This window comes from Notothenia coriiceps, unplaced genomic scaffold (genome assembly GCF_000735185.1).
Source record: "Notothenia coriiceps isolate Sejong01 unplaced genomic scaffold, NC01 NC01_scaffold00037246, whole genome shotgun sequence".
NCBI classification, from domain to species: Eukaryota; Metazoa; Chordata; class Actinopteri; order Perciformes; family Nototheniidae; genus Notothenia; species Notothenia coriiceps.
In genome coordinates this window covers 27,236,854-27,249,578 of record NW_011369947.1, presented here as the reverse complement: position 1 = coordinate 27,249,578, position 12,725 = coordinate 27,236,854, and positions in this window count along the sequence as shown.

Sequence of the window (12,725 nt, the reverse complement as noted above, 5' to 3'; positions counted from 1 at the left end):
TCTCTCTCTCTCTCTCTCTCTCTCTCTCTCTCACACACACACACACACACACACACACACACACACACACACACACACACACACACACACACACACACACACACACACACACACACACACACACGCTCGCTGCCTGCTGTCTGTGGTATGACAGGCAGGACTAATGTTTGTTCTGGAGCAATAACACAATTAGGATTCCACACATTTCTTTCTCCACACACTCAACGTGCGGCCCCCTCTTTCGCCCCCTCCCCCCTTTTCTCCCCTTCTCCTCTTTCCTCTCTCCTTTGCTCCTCTCTCCTTTCCTCCTGTCTTCTTTCCTCTCTCCTTTCCTCCTCCTCTTATTTCCATCCTACCTTCCCTTCTGTCCGTCAACAGTTTGCTGTCAAGTCTGCCCTGTGTCGACGGGCAACAGATGATCAGATTGATTGAATAACACCAAATTGCTTTGCTTTGGACAAAGTCACAGAGCTTTCTCAGTCGTGTGTGTGTGTGTGTGTGTGTGTGTGTGTGTGTGTGTGTGTTTGATTCTTGGCACAGTTCTCCTACTCGGTCTACTGCTCTTCCGCTTAGGNTACGGGTAGTAACAGTTATTACGCGTGGTATTAGAGACTTCCTTACAAAGTTCGGTGGAACCGACTCAGATAAGGTGCTTCTTTAATCCGTCGAGAGACATCCGTTTTTCCCCCAAGGTTGGACCAATGATCCATTCCACATGGTTATTTCACCGACCACTCACATCACGTGCTGGCCGGACGCACCACTCACATTCACGGGTATACAGTTCTGATCACACTTAGCGATAACTAATATTGTTTTACATGATTCGCTTTTTTCCTGTTGGAAGGAACAAGAAAAGTAATATGCGGACTTTGTGTGTAAGACCGACACTGGAATTCTTCATGTGACGGAAATAGAAGACAGAGTCCTTATCTCCGACGATTAGTACGGACTTACTTGCGCTGCTGAATTTTGACCTTTATCTCGTTTGGATTTACATAGTGACATTTTTTTTTTAATAAACGAAAGTACTTCGATTAGTTTAGTTTCACAACTCTTCAACCCAACAACAAAGGAGGTCGTGAAGATATGTTAGAGGGACCTGTTTCGGTCAAAGTATTTTGTAACCTAAGTATATGGCAAAGGACAAAGAATCCGTCTTTTCCAAAAGGAATACGTCCTCACATAATAGTCGTAAGAAAAAAAGGTTGTATCACAGGATTTGATTGCCTCTAGCACAAAAAGAAAAATTTAGAACAGGAGGGTACCATGGAATACACGTTGACGGCTCAACAGTCGCTAGTAGTACATTAAACCCGGCTCAGAGTCCACCGGAGACTAAGGGTCGTCCGGTCTACCGTCCGCGGACACACCCGTCCAACACAACACACATTCCCCGACACTCTTCTCCCGTCGCTCCGGAGTACCTTCCGACTCCTAACACGAGTGTGGGACCGGAGCGGAGACAAGGGCACGTCGACACGAAGGAGAACGGTTGAACTTGAAAATTAAACAAGTTATACGACCGTCTCCTGCTGCCTCATTTTTGTCTTGTGTACAGACCGACTCCGGAGCGTGTCCCGTCCCTGAACGTTCTCCCTACCTACTGTGCGCACACACCACAATTAAGAATCCAACAAAAAATGAAACAATTTTCAGAACGACGAAGGTGGTGTTCACGTACTGACAATGTAACAATTCGTGTCAGTGTGAAAGACAACTAACACGACCACTGAAAAACATACGTGGTGTCCTTTGTCAATTTTCTTAATATTGGTTCTAATCCTACCTGGCAACTTTAATCAAGGCCGTTTCATTTTGGAAACCTAATTTCGAAAACCATTTTGCCAGTTGAAATCCAGCAGACTTATTTTATTTAGTTTTTTTATAAGTGAATTTAGGTTACCCCGTGGTAGTAAGGAAACATCGTTGGATGTCTTCATGGTAAATTTTTTTTTTTTGGGTACAAAAGAACAAACACAGAGCTGCAGATTTGTCCGCTGCACATCCATGATGTGAATCTCTCGTTTTACCACATCCCCAGGGTGCTCTATTGGATTTAGTTCTGGTGACTGTGGAGGCCATTTGAGTAAAGTGAACTCATTGGCATGTTCAAGAAACCAGTTTCAGATGATTTGAGCTTTGTGACACGGCACGTTATCCTGCTGCAAGTAGCCATTAGAAGATGCTTACACCGTGGTCATAATCGGATGGACATGGTCAGCAACAATACTCAGGTAGGTTGTGTCTTTTAAACGATGCCCACGGCGGGGCCCAAAGTATGGCAAGAAAAATATCGCCCACACCATTATACACCCAACCTCAAGGCAGGATGGATTCATGCGTTCATGTTGTTTACGCCAAATTCTGACCCTACCGTCCGAATGTCGCAGCAGAGACTCATCAGACCAGGCAACATTTTTCCAATCTTCTATTGTCCAATTCTGTATTCTATTGTCCAATTGTAGCCTCAGTTTCCTGTTCTTAGCGGAGGAGGGGCACCGGTGTGGTATTCTGCTGCTGTAGCCCACCTGCTTCAATGTTCAGCGTGTTGTGCGCTCAGAGATGCTCTTCTGCATACCTTGGTTGTAGAAGTGGTTATTTGAGTTACTGTTGCCTTTCTATCAACTTGAACCAGTCTGGCCTTTCTCCTCTGAATTCTGGCCTCAACAAGGCATTTTCGCTCAGAGAACTGCCACTCACTGGATATTTTCCTATTTTTGGACCATTCTCTGTAAGACCTATAGATGGTTGTGCGTGAACATCCTAATAGATCAGCAGTTTCTGAAATACTCAGACCAGCCCACCTGGCACCAACAACCAGTTCAAAGTCACTTTAACCACCTTTCTTCCCTATTCTGATGCTCTGTTGGAATTCACCAGGTCGTCTTGAACATGTTTAGGCATTGAGTTGCTGCCATGTGATTGGCTGATTATATATATGAGTTATCCAACAGTTTAACACGTGTACCTAATAAATTGGCCAGTGATTGTATATCCCTGTGAACATAAATAACGGCTAGACGTTGCTTACAAAGCTGACGAGGGGAGCAACGCTTCTCTTCAGTTCCACCATCTTGGCTAAATATGGCCACTTGTTTTCCAAAAAACAAGAAGCACTAGCCAATAGGCCAAACTCAAGGCCACAAAATTATAAACTAATGGATGACATCACTGTGATTGCATCTAATCTTATATCCAGTCTATGGTTGTTTCTGCAATAGCAAAAATTTACCATCAAACCATATGATAAAGAAATACTACCTCTGACACCATATTTACATCTCAGGCAATTTGTGGATAGTGGGAAATCAAGCTCTGATGAGTGACAGCTTGCAGTAAAAAGTTATGCTAGCAGGCAGCAGCATATTGTCGGCAGACTGTCAGAGCATTGCTGACTCCCACTTGGTGCAGACAGGACAATATTTTAGTGAGTGGAGAAGGAGAACATTTTTGTGAAGACAAAAAGGTCAGCTGCTTTGGTCCTAACCATCAAGCCAGCGTTAGCATTTTTTTGGTTTGGCCTTTTGTTGAAGTTTGCGCTGCCATTTGGAAATAATGTTTACCAAAACTTTAGCTTCTGGGTGCAGATCATCTGTAGTAATCTCTCTTCATGTACGTTTTCTATCATTATGAACTCTGATAGCTCCATTAGAGCATTAGATTGTGTTTGATTTTAAAGTGTCTGTTTTTCTTGTACGACTGTGTTTGTTAAATGTGACTTTTGTAAAGCATCTTTGTGAGTCTTGAAAAGCGCTATATAAATTAAATGTGTTTAAGATATGATATCTGATGAAAAATTGTTGTTCATTTTCCCTGCTTCTTGAGGTCATATTTTGTTGGTATGCCAATAGTGTCATTGGCTCCAATAGGTGCCTCTTACACTTCCTGTAAGCTATGGAACAGTAAAAGTTGAAAGTCTAAATTATAAATGCTAAAAAGTATAATCGGTCAAGTCTGTATCCCAGGTATTTGCCAGAGTAAAGGATGCATCTGTTAAAGGGTTAGCCACATGGCCAAGTCACAATGGCAGCATAAAAATAGAGATATTCAGTTGGAAAATAGGACGTTGGAAAGATGAGGCTGCTCGCTTGATTTCAAAACGGAACCGTTTACACCTTCTGATGCATGATGACCTGGTGTTTTTCAGTTTTATTTTGTTTCCTGTTGCAGCATCTGTTAACGTGTACCTGCTCAATCATGTGCCCAACCATTGTGCCCAATATTGCCAGCTGAATGGCTAAAATGACACAGCTCTCGACTCTTTATCAGCTGTCAGATGCTGCAGGGATAAGTGGTTGCTCCTGAAGCTTAAACATGGACGCCGCGGTACAGTAGGTGCAGCTGTTTCCTGCCGGGGCCTCCTGCTTACTTCCACCCCCTTCCCCCCGCCTCACCCTCTTGTTTTTTTTTTTCAGAGTAAGTGCACATCATTGGCAGCTAAAAGCTCTGGGCACCGTCCCTCTGGTTGTTCCAGAGAAATGCCAATCGTTTTGGCGTCGACAGGGCCCTCACAGACGGCGCAGGAAGGCACAGATGGCACTAATGGACGAGCAGAATCCAACCGAGGGACCGGGACAGAGCCACACCGGAGCGCCGTCCAAATAACTGTAGTGTGAATGTACTGTATGGCCAACGCGCCGCTCTGCTCTAGCGGGGACGATGCCATGGCAATGCGGCATAAAGAATTTAAAATGATAAAATAATCATAAGAGAGGGAGATCGTGGGAGGATCGGCGTGGAGCGCTGCCAGGAAGATCAGACAGAGGAGGGATTGTTCTCAGGATGATATGTGCCGAAATGAGTTAGACAGACGTCGTCTAAGTCAACCCACTCCAGCCAGACAACTGGGTTTACAGCTAAAGGACGGACTGAAGCACTGTCTATTAAAGAAGATCCAGTTCATAGGCCGCACCTTCTCCTGATACAATGGTACTTTTGTTCTCACCTGTGATGGGACTTACATAAAAAAAACATTTACCATACGATGCCCGAATGCCGCAGAATTTAACATTTGTTTTGCAAAGCATTCACAAAAAAATCCCTGTCAACCACTTGCTTCTTAAGCTAGTAGTGCTAAGCAGATGCTTGTAGGAAGAACTAGTCGCAGCTTTTAATGGTGCAAACAGGCTACTGAAACCCAGTTTGGAGCACCATGTTCTTTGGATAAAAGTTGAAATACTTCTAAAAGGTCACGATAACTTAAGTTTGGGCCATTTTCAGCCGTCTGCGTTGTTTCTAAAAATTTGAGCGGCTTTCAGAGGTGAGAGGAAAAGCAGATAGGTGGGCAGACTGGAAGAAATTATGGCATTACATTATTTTGCAATCAAGCAAAATATAGATAACAGTTTCTCAGGTGCTAGTTGGCAAAGAAAATACAGTAAAAAGCATTAAAACCTTAAATGATGACACAAGTAAGATACTAACTTATAGAACACTTTGTATAAAAACATGCAAACTGCAGTAGTACCCAAATTCCACAAAAGAAAAAAGGAAAGAAAAAGAAGCCAGTTGTACAGTGGACACACAGCTGCTCAGTGTCCCAGAAGCTCAGATCTGTAGTACAACATGCTCAGACAACATGTGCAAGCCTTCCGAACAAGGATTCCAAACATAAACTGAAAATAAAGAGGGGGCCATTTGTTAATTTTTCTTCTGGTTGCCACAGTGTATCAGCGTCGACAGAGGGCCAGTGGGCTCATCTGTACTTTTAAATTACGTGTCATCGCCACAACCGTCCTCCCAGAGCAGCCAGGAGAGACGCCACAAACACTCAGAACTGCACTTAAAACATAAGCTCACACCATGTCTCCAGGCAACAACCACATCAACTAAACAGCTCATATTTTTTGCTTTAAATAAAGTATGTGTAACATTGGCCCTTCTGATACAACACTGTTTTGGTCAACAGAATGAACTTGCTGAAACCTAAGGGTTTTTAGATACATACATACCAACAGCAATGATGACAAATACATTAATTAGGAAAAAATGTGTTATGGTATTTAGGACATCTAGCATTTTCTTCTTCTCTATATTGTTTCAAGATATGATATTAATATGACTTTGTTGGGAATTATTTATTTAACCCCTGCGGATAATAAAGAGACTATTATAAGCAAGCAGCCTACACAAACCAAAGAAGGCGATAGGATTACCTCACTTGCTGAATAATAGTGTCAAAACCGGTAAGAAAAAGTATATATTTCCACCTGCATTCTGCAATTATGTTCTGTAATTTTAGAATTTCCCCATCACCCCAGTGGACTGCCTCACAGGCGAAGCATTGACTAGTTAAATATCTAGTAATCAATATATATTTTAAAGTCTTCATGGAGATAAAAACAGCATTTATTGTCTGAGAAATTGAAAAAATATACAGTCCAGCCCCCACTTTAAGGAAAACGTTGGTCTTTGGACAAAAGTAGTCGATCACCTCTTCCAGATAGCAAAAAGAAAAAAGATATATATTTGCAGATATAAGTGGCAGAGAATGGAGGAAGAAAATTGTTGTTGCTTATGTGTACTAAACATATTCTAAAACTATACTTTCTTATATACTTTCTATATTAGACAATGATCACCTTATATGAGTCGAAAAAATATTTCTCTGCAGAACGTATCAAGTCGCACTAAGGCCTCTGAGCGTGATAAAAGAAGTTACAATGTGTAGATGGTGATTATAACAGAAAGATAGTCATTTGTCTTTCCTCATTGCTGCAGTAGATATTATATTCAGAAATAAAACATGTGCATATATGTAAATATTTGTATAAAAACAAGCAAGTACAGAGTTGTTGGTGAATTCGATTTTGAATGATATGATGATGTTCGCCTTCATGATTAGATATAAAACGTGTGTTAGGCTATTCAAGGTTATACATTGATTCTAACTTCTCAATAAAGCTCTTGATAAAGTCTGAAGACTGGACACTACAATTGATCTTTTTGCGTTCCAGTCAAGTTTCAGATGTGTCAAGGAGACCAACATATTTTAAATATCATTACAAATCTGTATACATGGATGCTGCACTGGTTTCCACTCATGCATTGTTTGAGTAAATGTTACTAAATCACTTTCACTGTGTGGCTTGTTATTACTGTACACCACTTCTAATAGAGGACAGAAGCCTTTAACATTAACCATTCAAAAAATAAACTGTTTTTCTTTCCAAAATTAAATATGGTAGATATCCACTTGGTCTAACTTCGTTGCCTTAAATTAATCTGTCAACATAAAAGTCATTAGCGTTAATATGCTTTACTTGGACGCAAGTCCTGTTTTTGTGAGAGTAAGCAGATATATTATCAAGTGCTGAAGATCTTATTTTGGAATGAAGATCTTTGATTGGCCTACATTTTTTGGAGTGTCCCTTCGATCAGTGTATGTGGGAGTGGGTGTGTTCTCTGCATGGTTCCCCCTCTCTCCCCCCCCCACCAGCGGCATGCTGGACGGGGTCACATGTGATCTGCTCTTAGCAGAGATGCAGGCCATGCGACAGGCAGGGCCAGTAATTAGAGTGAGCTGTCAAGACGGGGCGGTGTGTTTGTGTGTGTGTGTGTGTTGTGCACGTGCCAGGGAGGCTCCCCTCCTACAGGGTGGCACATATTAAATTCCCTGATGAGACTAATGCAGGAGGATATGGGTTTGGCGTGGTGCCTGGTTCGAGAGGTGAAAGTGAAGGCTGGTCTTGGGCGACCCTGACCTTAAATGAATCTCGAGCAATACTTAAAAAAAGCTTGATTTGTAATTTTGTATTCCTTCAATGTAAAAACGGGTTTTAATTGTTCAACTGGATTTGATTTGCAATGAATATTTATATATTTGCCAAGCGATTTCCAAAATCCCCCAAACATTTCATATTTGTATCATTACCGAATCATTGATCCTTCAGACATAATTGGTGCGAGAGAGATCACACACATCCTGGTTTCTCTTTTAAGAGATAATCAACAAATTAAAGACGCAGATTTGCTGCTAATGACATGCCCACGCATACTGCAAAAACGTGCAACGCTCCCTTTCAGTTGACATGATTAACTTCACATACAAAAAAGGTAAAACAAAAGACTTGATGGGTAATTGTGTCTAATCAAAGAAACAAAGGAGATAATTGCATCGCGGGTTGATGAATGAGTTATTATAAGTTTCTCTGACAATTTTCCTTTATCTAACGTTGCCAGTACATGAACATCTGTAGCTGCCTTATTAGCGTCCTGACTGACACAAAAGTTACTTCTGAAACACATCAAGTTATTTTTAAATAGATTAATCAATTATGGGGAGTACATGTTTTATATTTATATTATTTTTGTTTTTTGTAATCATATTAAACCGTATTGTTTATTATGGTTTTATCAACTAATATCTCGATTTAATATTTTGGTAGCATTGCTAATATTAAGAATTAGGGATCAATTCATAAAACCGAACACACCAATGTAAATACTTAACTCCATACATTTGACAGATACTAGATGATTTCAGCATTATGAATATTAACTCTGTTGTTGTTATGCTGTATATTCACAAGATATTTTGCTTATTTAGCAGAGATCCAACTTGATTTACACTTCTGGGTCTATAATTCACAACCAAAATCTGTCTTCATGTTCAAAGTTAAATCTGATTTTACAGCAAAAACTCCAGCTTTAAATCTCAGCGGGAGAAAAGTTGTTATTTACGAGGCTGTAAACTAACAGGGTGGAAATACGAGCGAGCGACGGCGGCCCGCTAGGCCGGGTGGAAAGGCTCGGTGATAAAGCATCTTGTTAGCTCTACTGAGGAAAATATGCTTATCAAGCCGCATGTTAATACAAGCAGTAAATAATGTGATCATCGGCCAGCGATGCTGGAAATATAACAGCGTGAAGGAGCCTGAAGCAACGCTGACAACAGGGAGGTGTTGTGTGTGTGTGTTTTAAATAAACTGTGAGAACTGGGTTAATGTGACCTGAGCAGTGAAGACAAGAGCCCTAACACACACTGGGTGGACCCACAACTAGCATTTTACCAACAAACATATATCTTCAATTTAACATGATAAATCAATGCACAACACAAACTAAAGATTCATTGTTAAGCCTTACTGGATGGCGGATGCTGCACTACGTTTAGTGCTGTTTGAGCAAAAAGGAATACACTGAAACCAAAATGCAAATTGAATTGTTTTTAAGCCATTTGTGAACATGATTCAAGTGTACATTTGTCTGTTTTATGTTTTATCTTAGTACAGCTTACATTGATAAATAAATATTTATGCCTCATCATTGCGAACCTAGTATGACTACAAAAGCATAACACATAAGCATGGATGTAGAGCAGAGCAATTTAGCAAAAATGATATCAATAATGTCAAATCGGACTTAACTGTTTTTCCTGGTTTTATTACTCAACCCAAAAATATTATTTTCAATATTAATATCGAGTTGGACACTAGAAGCAGTATCAAAACTACTTTTGATACTGACAACTTGTATCTTTTTGTAGACCAAATTACTGGATATTAAAAGCCATTGGATTTGAAGTAGAATTCAAGGTGTAAAGACTTCAAACCCATCCTAAGGTAACAAAAACATTGATGCACCAATTACTTATTAGTTGTCACGGCTAAGATGTTATTATTAACTCTGTACCCACTTCCTCTCTTTCATCACCAGGAAGGCTTCTATAGGATGTCCATTATCCCCACACACTAACCTCCAATCTTCTCAGTTTATGTGCTCACTGCTTGCAAGTTAAGAGAAGGCCCCCGTTACATGTTCCGAAACTGCCTTTGGAGTGTAAGAACATAACTCTAGTTTTAGTTTCCTGCTGGGTCTTATTTGCCTTGTTTTTTTAATGTGCTTTAATCACAAAACAACACTAATTTACTGGTTTAGCTTCTGATCTTCGTTCCTGGACCTGCTTTTCTTCTTTTGAGATTGTTTAGTTAAAAAGGCCCATCACACTCACTGATGTGATTTGTACCCAAATAGTCACTCCAAATCCTAAATGTCCTCCCAGCTCATAGTGATGATTATGCACAGCGCAAAATCATTGAGTATTTCTTGAGGAAAACCACAGGTTGCCACAAACTCAGCAGAGGGCTTGGTTGCAGTGGGTTACATCCCAAACAATCCAGATCAAAATAATACATCTGCTTTTTTAGGGGACCACCCTCTTGCGCTTCAGAGCAGTTATCATGGCTGTCCTTATGCAACGCTCTTGGCTGCAGTTGTGGAAACGTCGACTGTGAACTTCAGTCAACTCCGGTTGACCTGGGAGTTAGGAGAAGAATGGGGGTGGGAGCCTTGATTTGCAGTATGGTGAATCGTCTCACAGCATGCTCAAACCTCCCAGAGGCCCAGCAGTGAAACTAACAAGTCTGGCAGGCCGTCGCTGAGCCTCTCAGGCGCTCACACAGTGTGGCTTTGCTAAGGGAGGGCGGGCAATGCCTCTTTGTCTCAATGGAGGCAGATCTTGGGCGGACTGTTTGTTTGGGGAAGGGGTGTGAACGGCGCACAAGTCCATCAAATCAATTAGAGTCTTATGCGGAGACGCCCTGGCTTGGCCTGGGCTGGGCTGAAGGAGCTTGGCCAGATCTTTTGTGAGGGGTTATGTGAGTCAGAGTGTTGCCTCAGCCAACAGTCATGACTCGTGTACTCACAACAGCAGTATCAGTGGAGGGAGGAGGGGTGAAAAGCTTGCATATGGCCAGAGCCAGTGTGTCACATTTGGGCTAGAGTTCACATTGGGCTCAGATGTTCACACCAATGAACTTGTGAGAATTGTCGAGTTGCGGCACTGTGGTCGTGTCGGAGGGTGAGATATACCAGCTTAGAAGCGTTGGGTAGAAAACTGTACTGTATGTACACTGACAACGACTGTGCAAGTCCAACTGCATTCACTTATCCTCCATCTTCTCATTAACTATAATGCTGGCAGTCTTTGTTTGAATTATATACCCTTGTTGCATTATATTTAGTGGCCACAGGCTAAAATACTCTGCTTTCTCTGGTGTTACGTCCAACGTCAAAGAACTGAAGCATGGCAATGGAAGCAGGTGTTACGATGTTTAGTTTTTTGTATTTGATACTTATTCAGTTTTTTGTATTTGATACTTATTCAGTCTCTTTTTCAGGTTTACAACTATTGATGTAGAATTTTTTTTTTTCCGTTACTGCTCTTTTCGTGATTTGAAGCCCTGCGGTAACACTGGTTACGCTGTTTATTAAGCAGGTCTTCAAGCTCTGCAGTGGGGTCAACTCTTGTTTCAACTTCTGCAGCTGCCATGAGCACAAATCTGAGTGCGATATGCATTATGGTAATTTATTTGCATATGTTGGAAACTACACACATTCACAGTTGCCCGAAGCCTCATCTCAAACACTCAGTATTAAGTGTAATTATTCAACAGCGTGGAGCGGCTCCACCCTCTACTGTATGGCATTAAAAAGGCTAATATAACTGCTGTTTTCCTAATGGCGAAGTTGGTGGCCATGTAGATCATTGCTACGTGCACAATGCAAGTCTAAGAGGATATTTTACCAGGAGGACCCGCAATATGATGTTACATTGACTGGCTGAGAGCATTTTGTTGCAAGTTTCCAAGTTTTCGGGGGACTCAAGCTGTACTGTTAGTGTGACATGCATGCTAATCAGCAACGCCTCGTTTCGTCTTTTATTATGCGCGTTTCAACACAGCTTGTCAAGATTATTTTTGTTTGAAGGAAAACGCCAGCTGTCATGTTTTATGCATTCACTTTTCAGTTCAATTTCTCTTTTTCGGGTTTGCTTTAGGAGAATGCGGCTTGAGTTGTGTCTCAGCTTTTAGATTTCACAGGTTTCATACATTCGCTGCAGATGCTTAGGCCTTGATCGCATGCCAGCAGACGAGACGCCCTAAAGAGGTGATGGAGTACGACACCGACGTAGCGTCTGGATAAGAGTGTGTTAGGATGCAGCTTAATTTAATCTTCTTCTAGTTGAAACGATTGACGGAACAGTTGCTTTTATCTGGGTCAAGACTTTACCCTAAAAACAATCATTAATTAGGATACATGATGACAAGTGGCGAAATGTTTTACAAACAAAGTCTAGCTTTTGTTTTGAAAGTGGACACACTTAAACAAGATTTATCAATTATACTGGATTGGGGGACTTTGAATTACATTTGCTTGGATGAAAAGTTGTAGCAGTGTCACACAGATGCTGTTGAAGCAAACTGATTGCTTCACGTAAATGGTAAATGGACTGTACTTATATAGCGCTTTATCCAGTCTTTAAGACCCCTCAAAGCGCTTTACATACTACATGTCATTCACCCATTCACACCCATTCATACAGAGCAGTGTACCTTACTCTAGGACCTAACATTCACACACATTCACACACCGTTGGCCATGCCATCGGGAGCAACTCAGGGTTAAGTATCTTGCCCAAGGATACATCGACATGTTGACTGCATGGGCTGGGATCGAACCCACAACCTTCTGGTTGAAAGACGACCACACTCCCTCACAGCCACAGTCGCCCTAGAACGTTTGTTCTAATGGTTTTTTAATGTGATGGAGCATGGGATACTTTTTTGTAGTTTTGACCGTTGTCTGTGATGTATGTATAACATCTTTTAACTGCAAACCTAAACTAAATGCTTTGACAGGTCCTCTTAATTGTATATATTGATTTAAGCTCTTGTATGAGTGCTTCCATACAGAGTAAGAAAGATAGAGAATGTCATTAG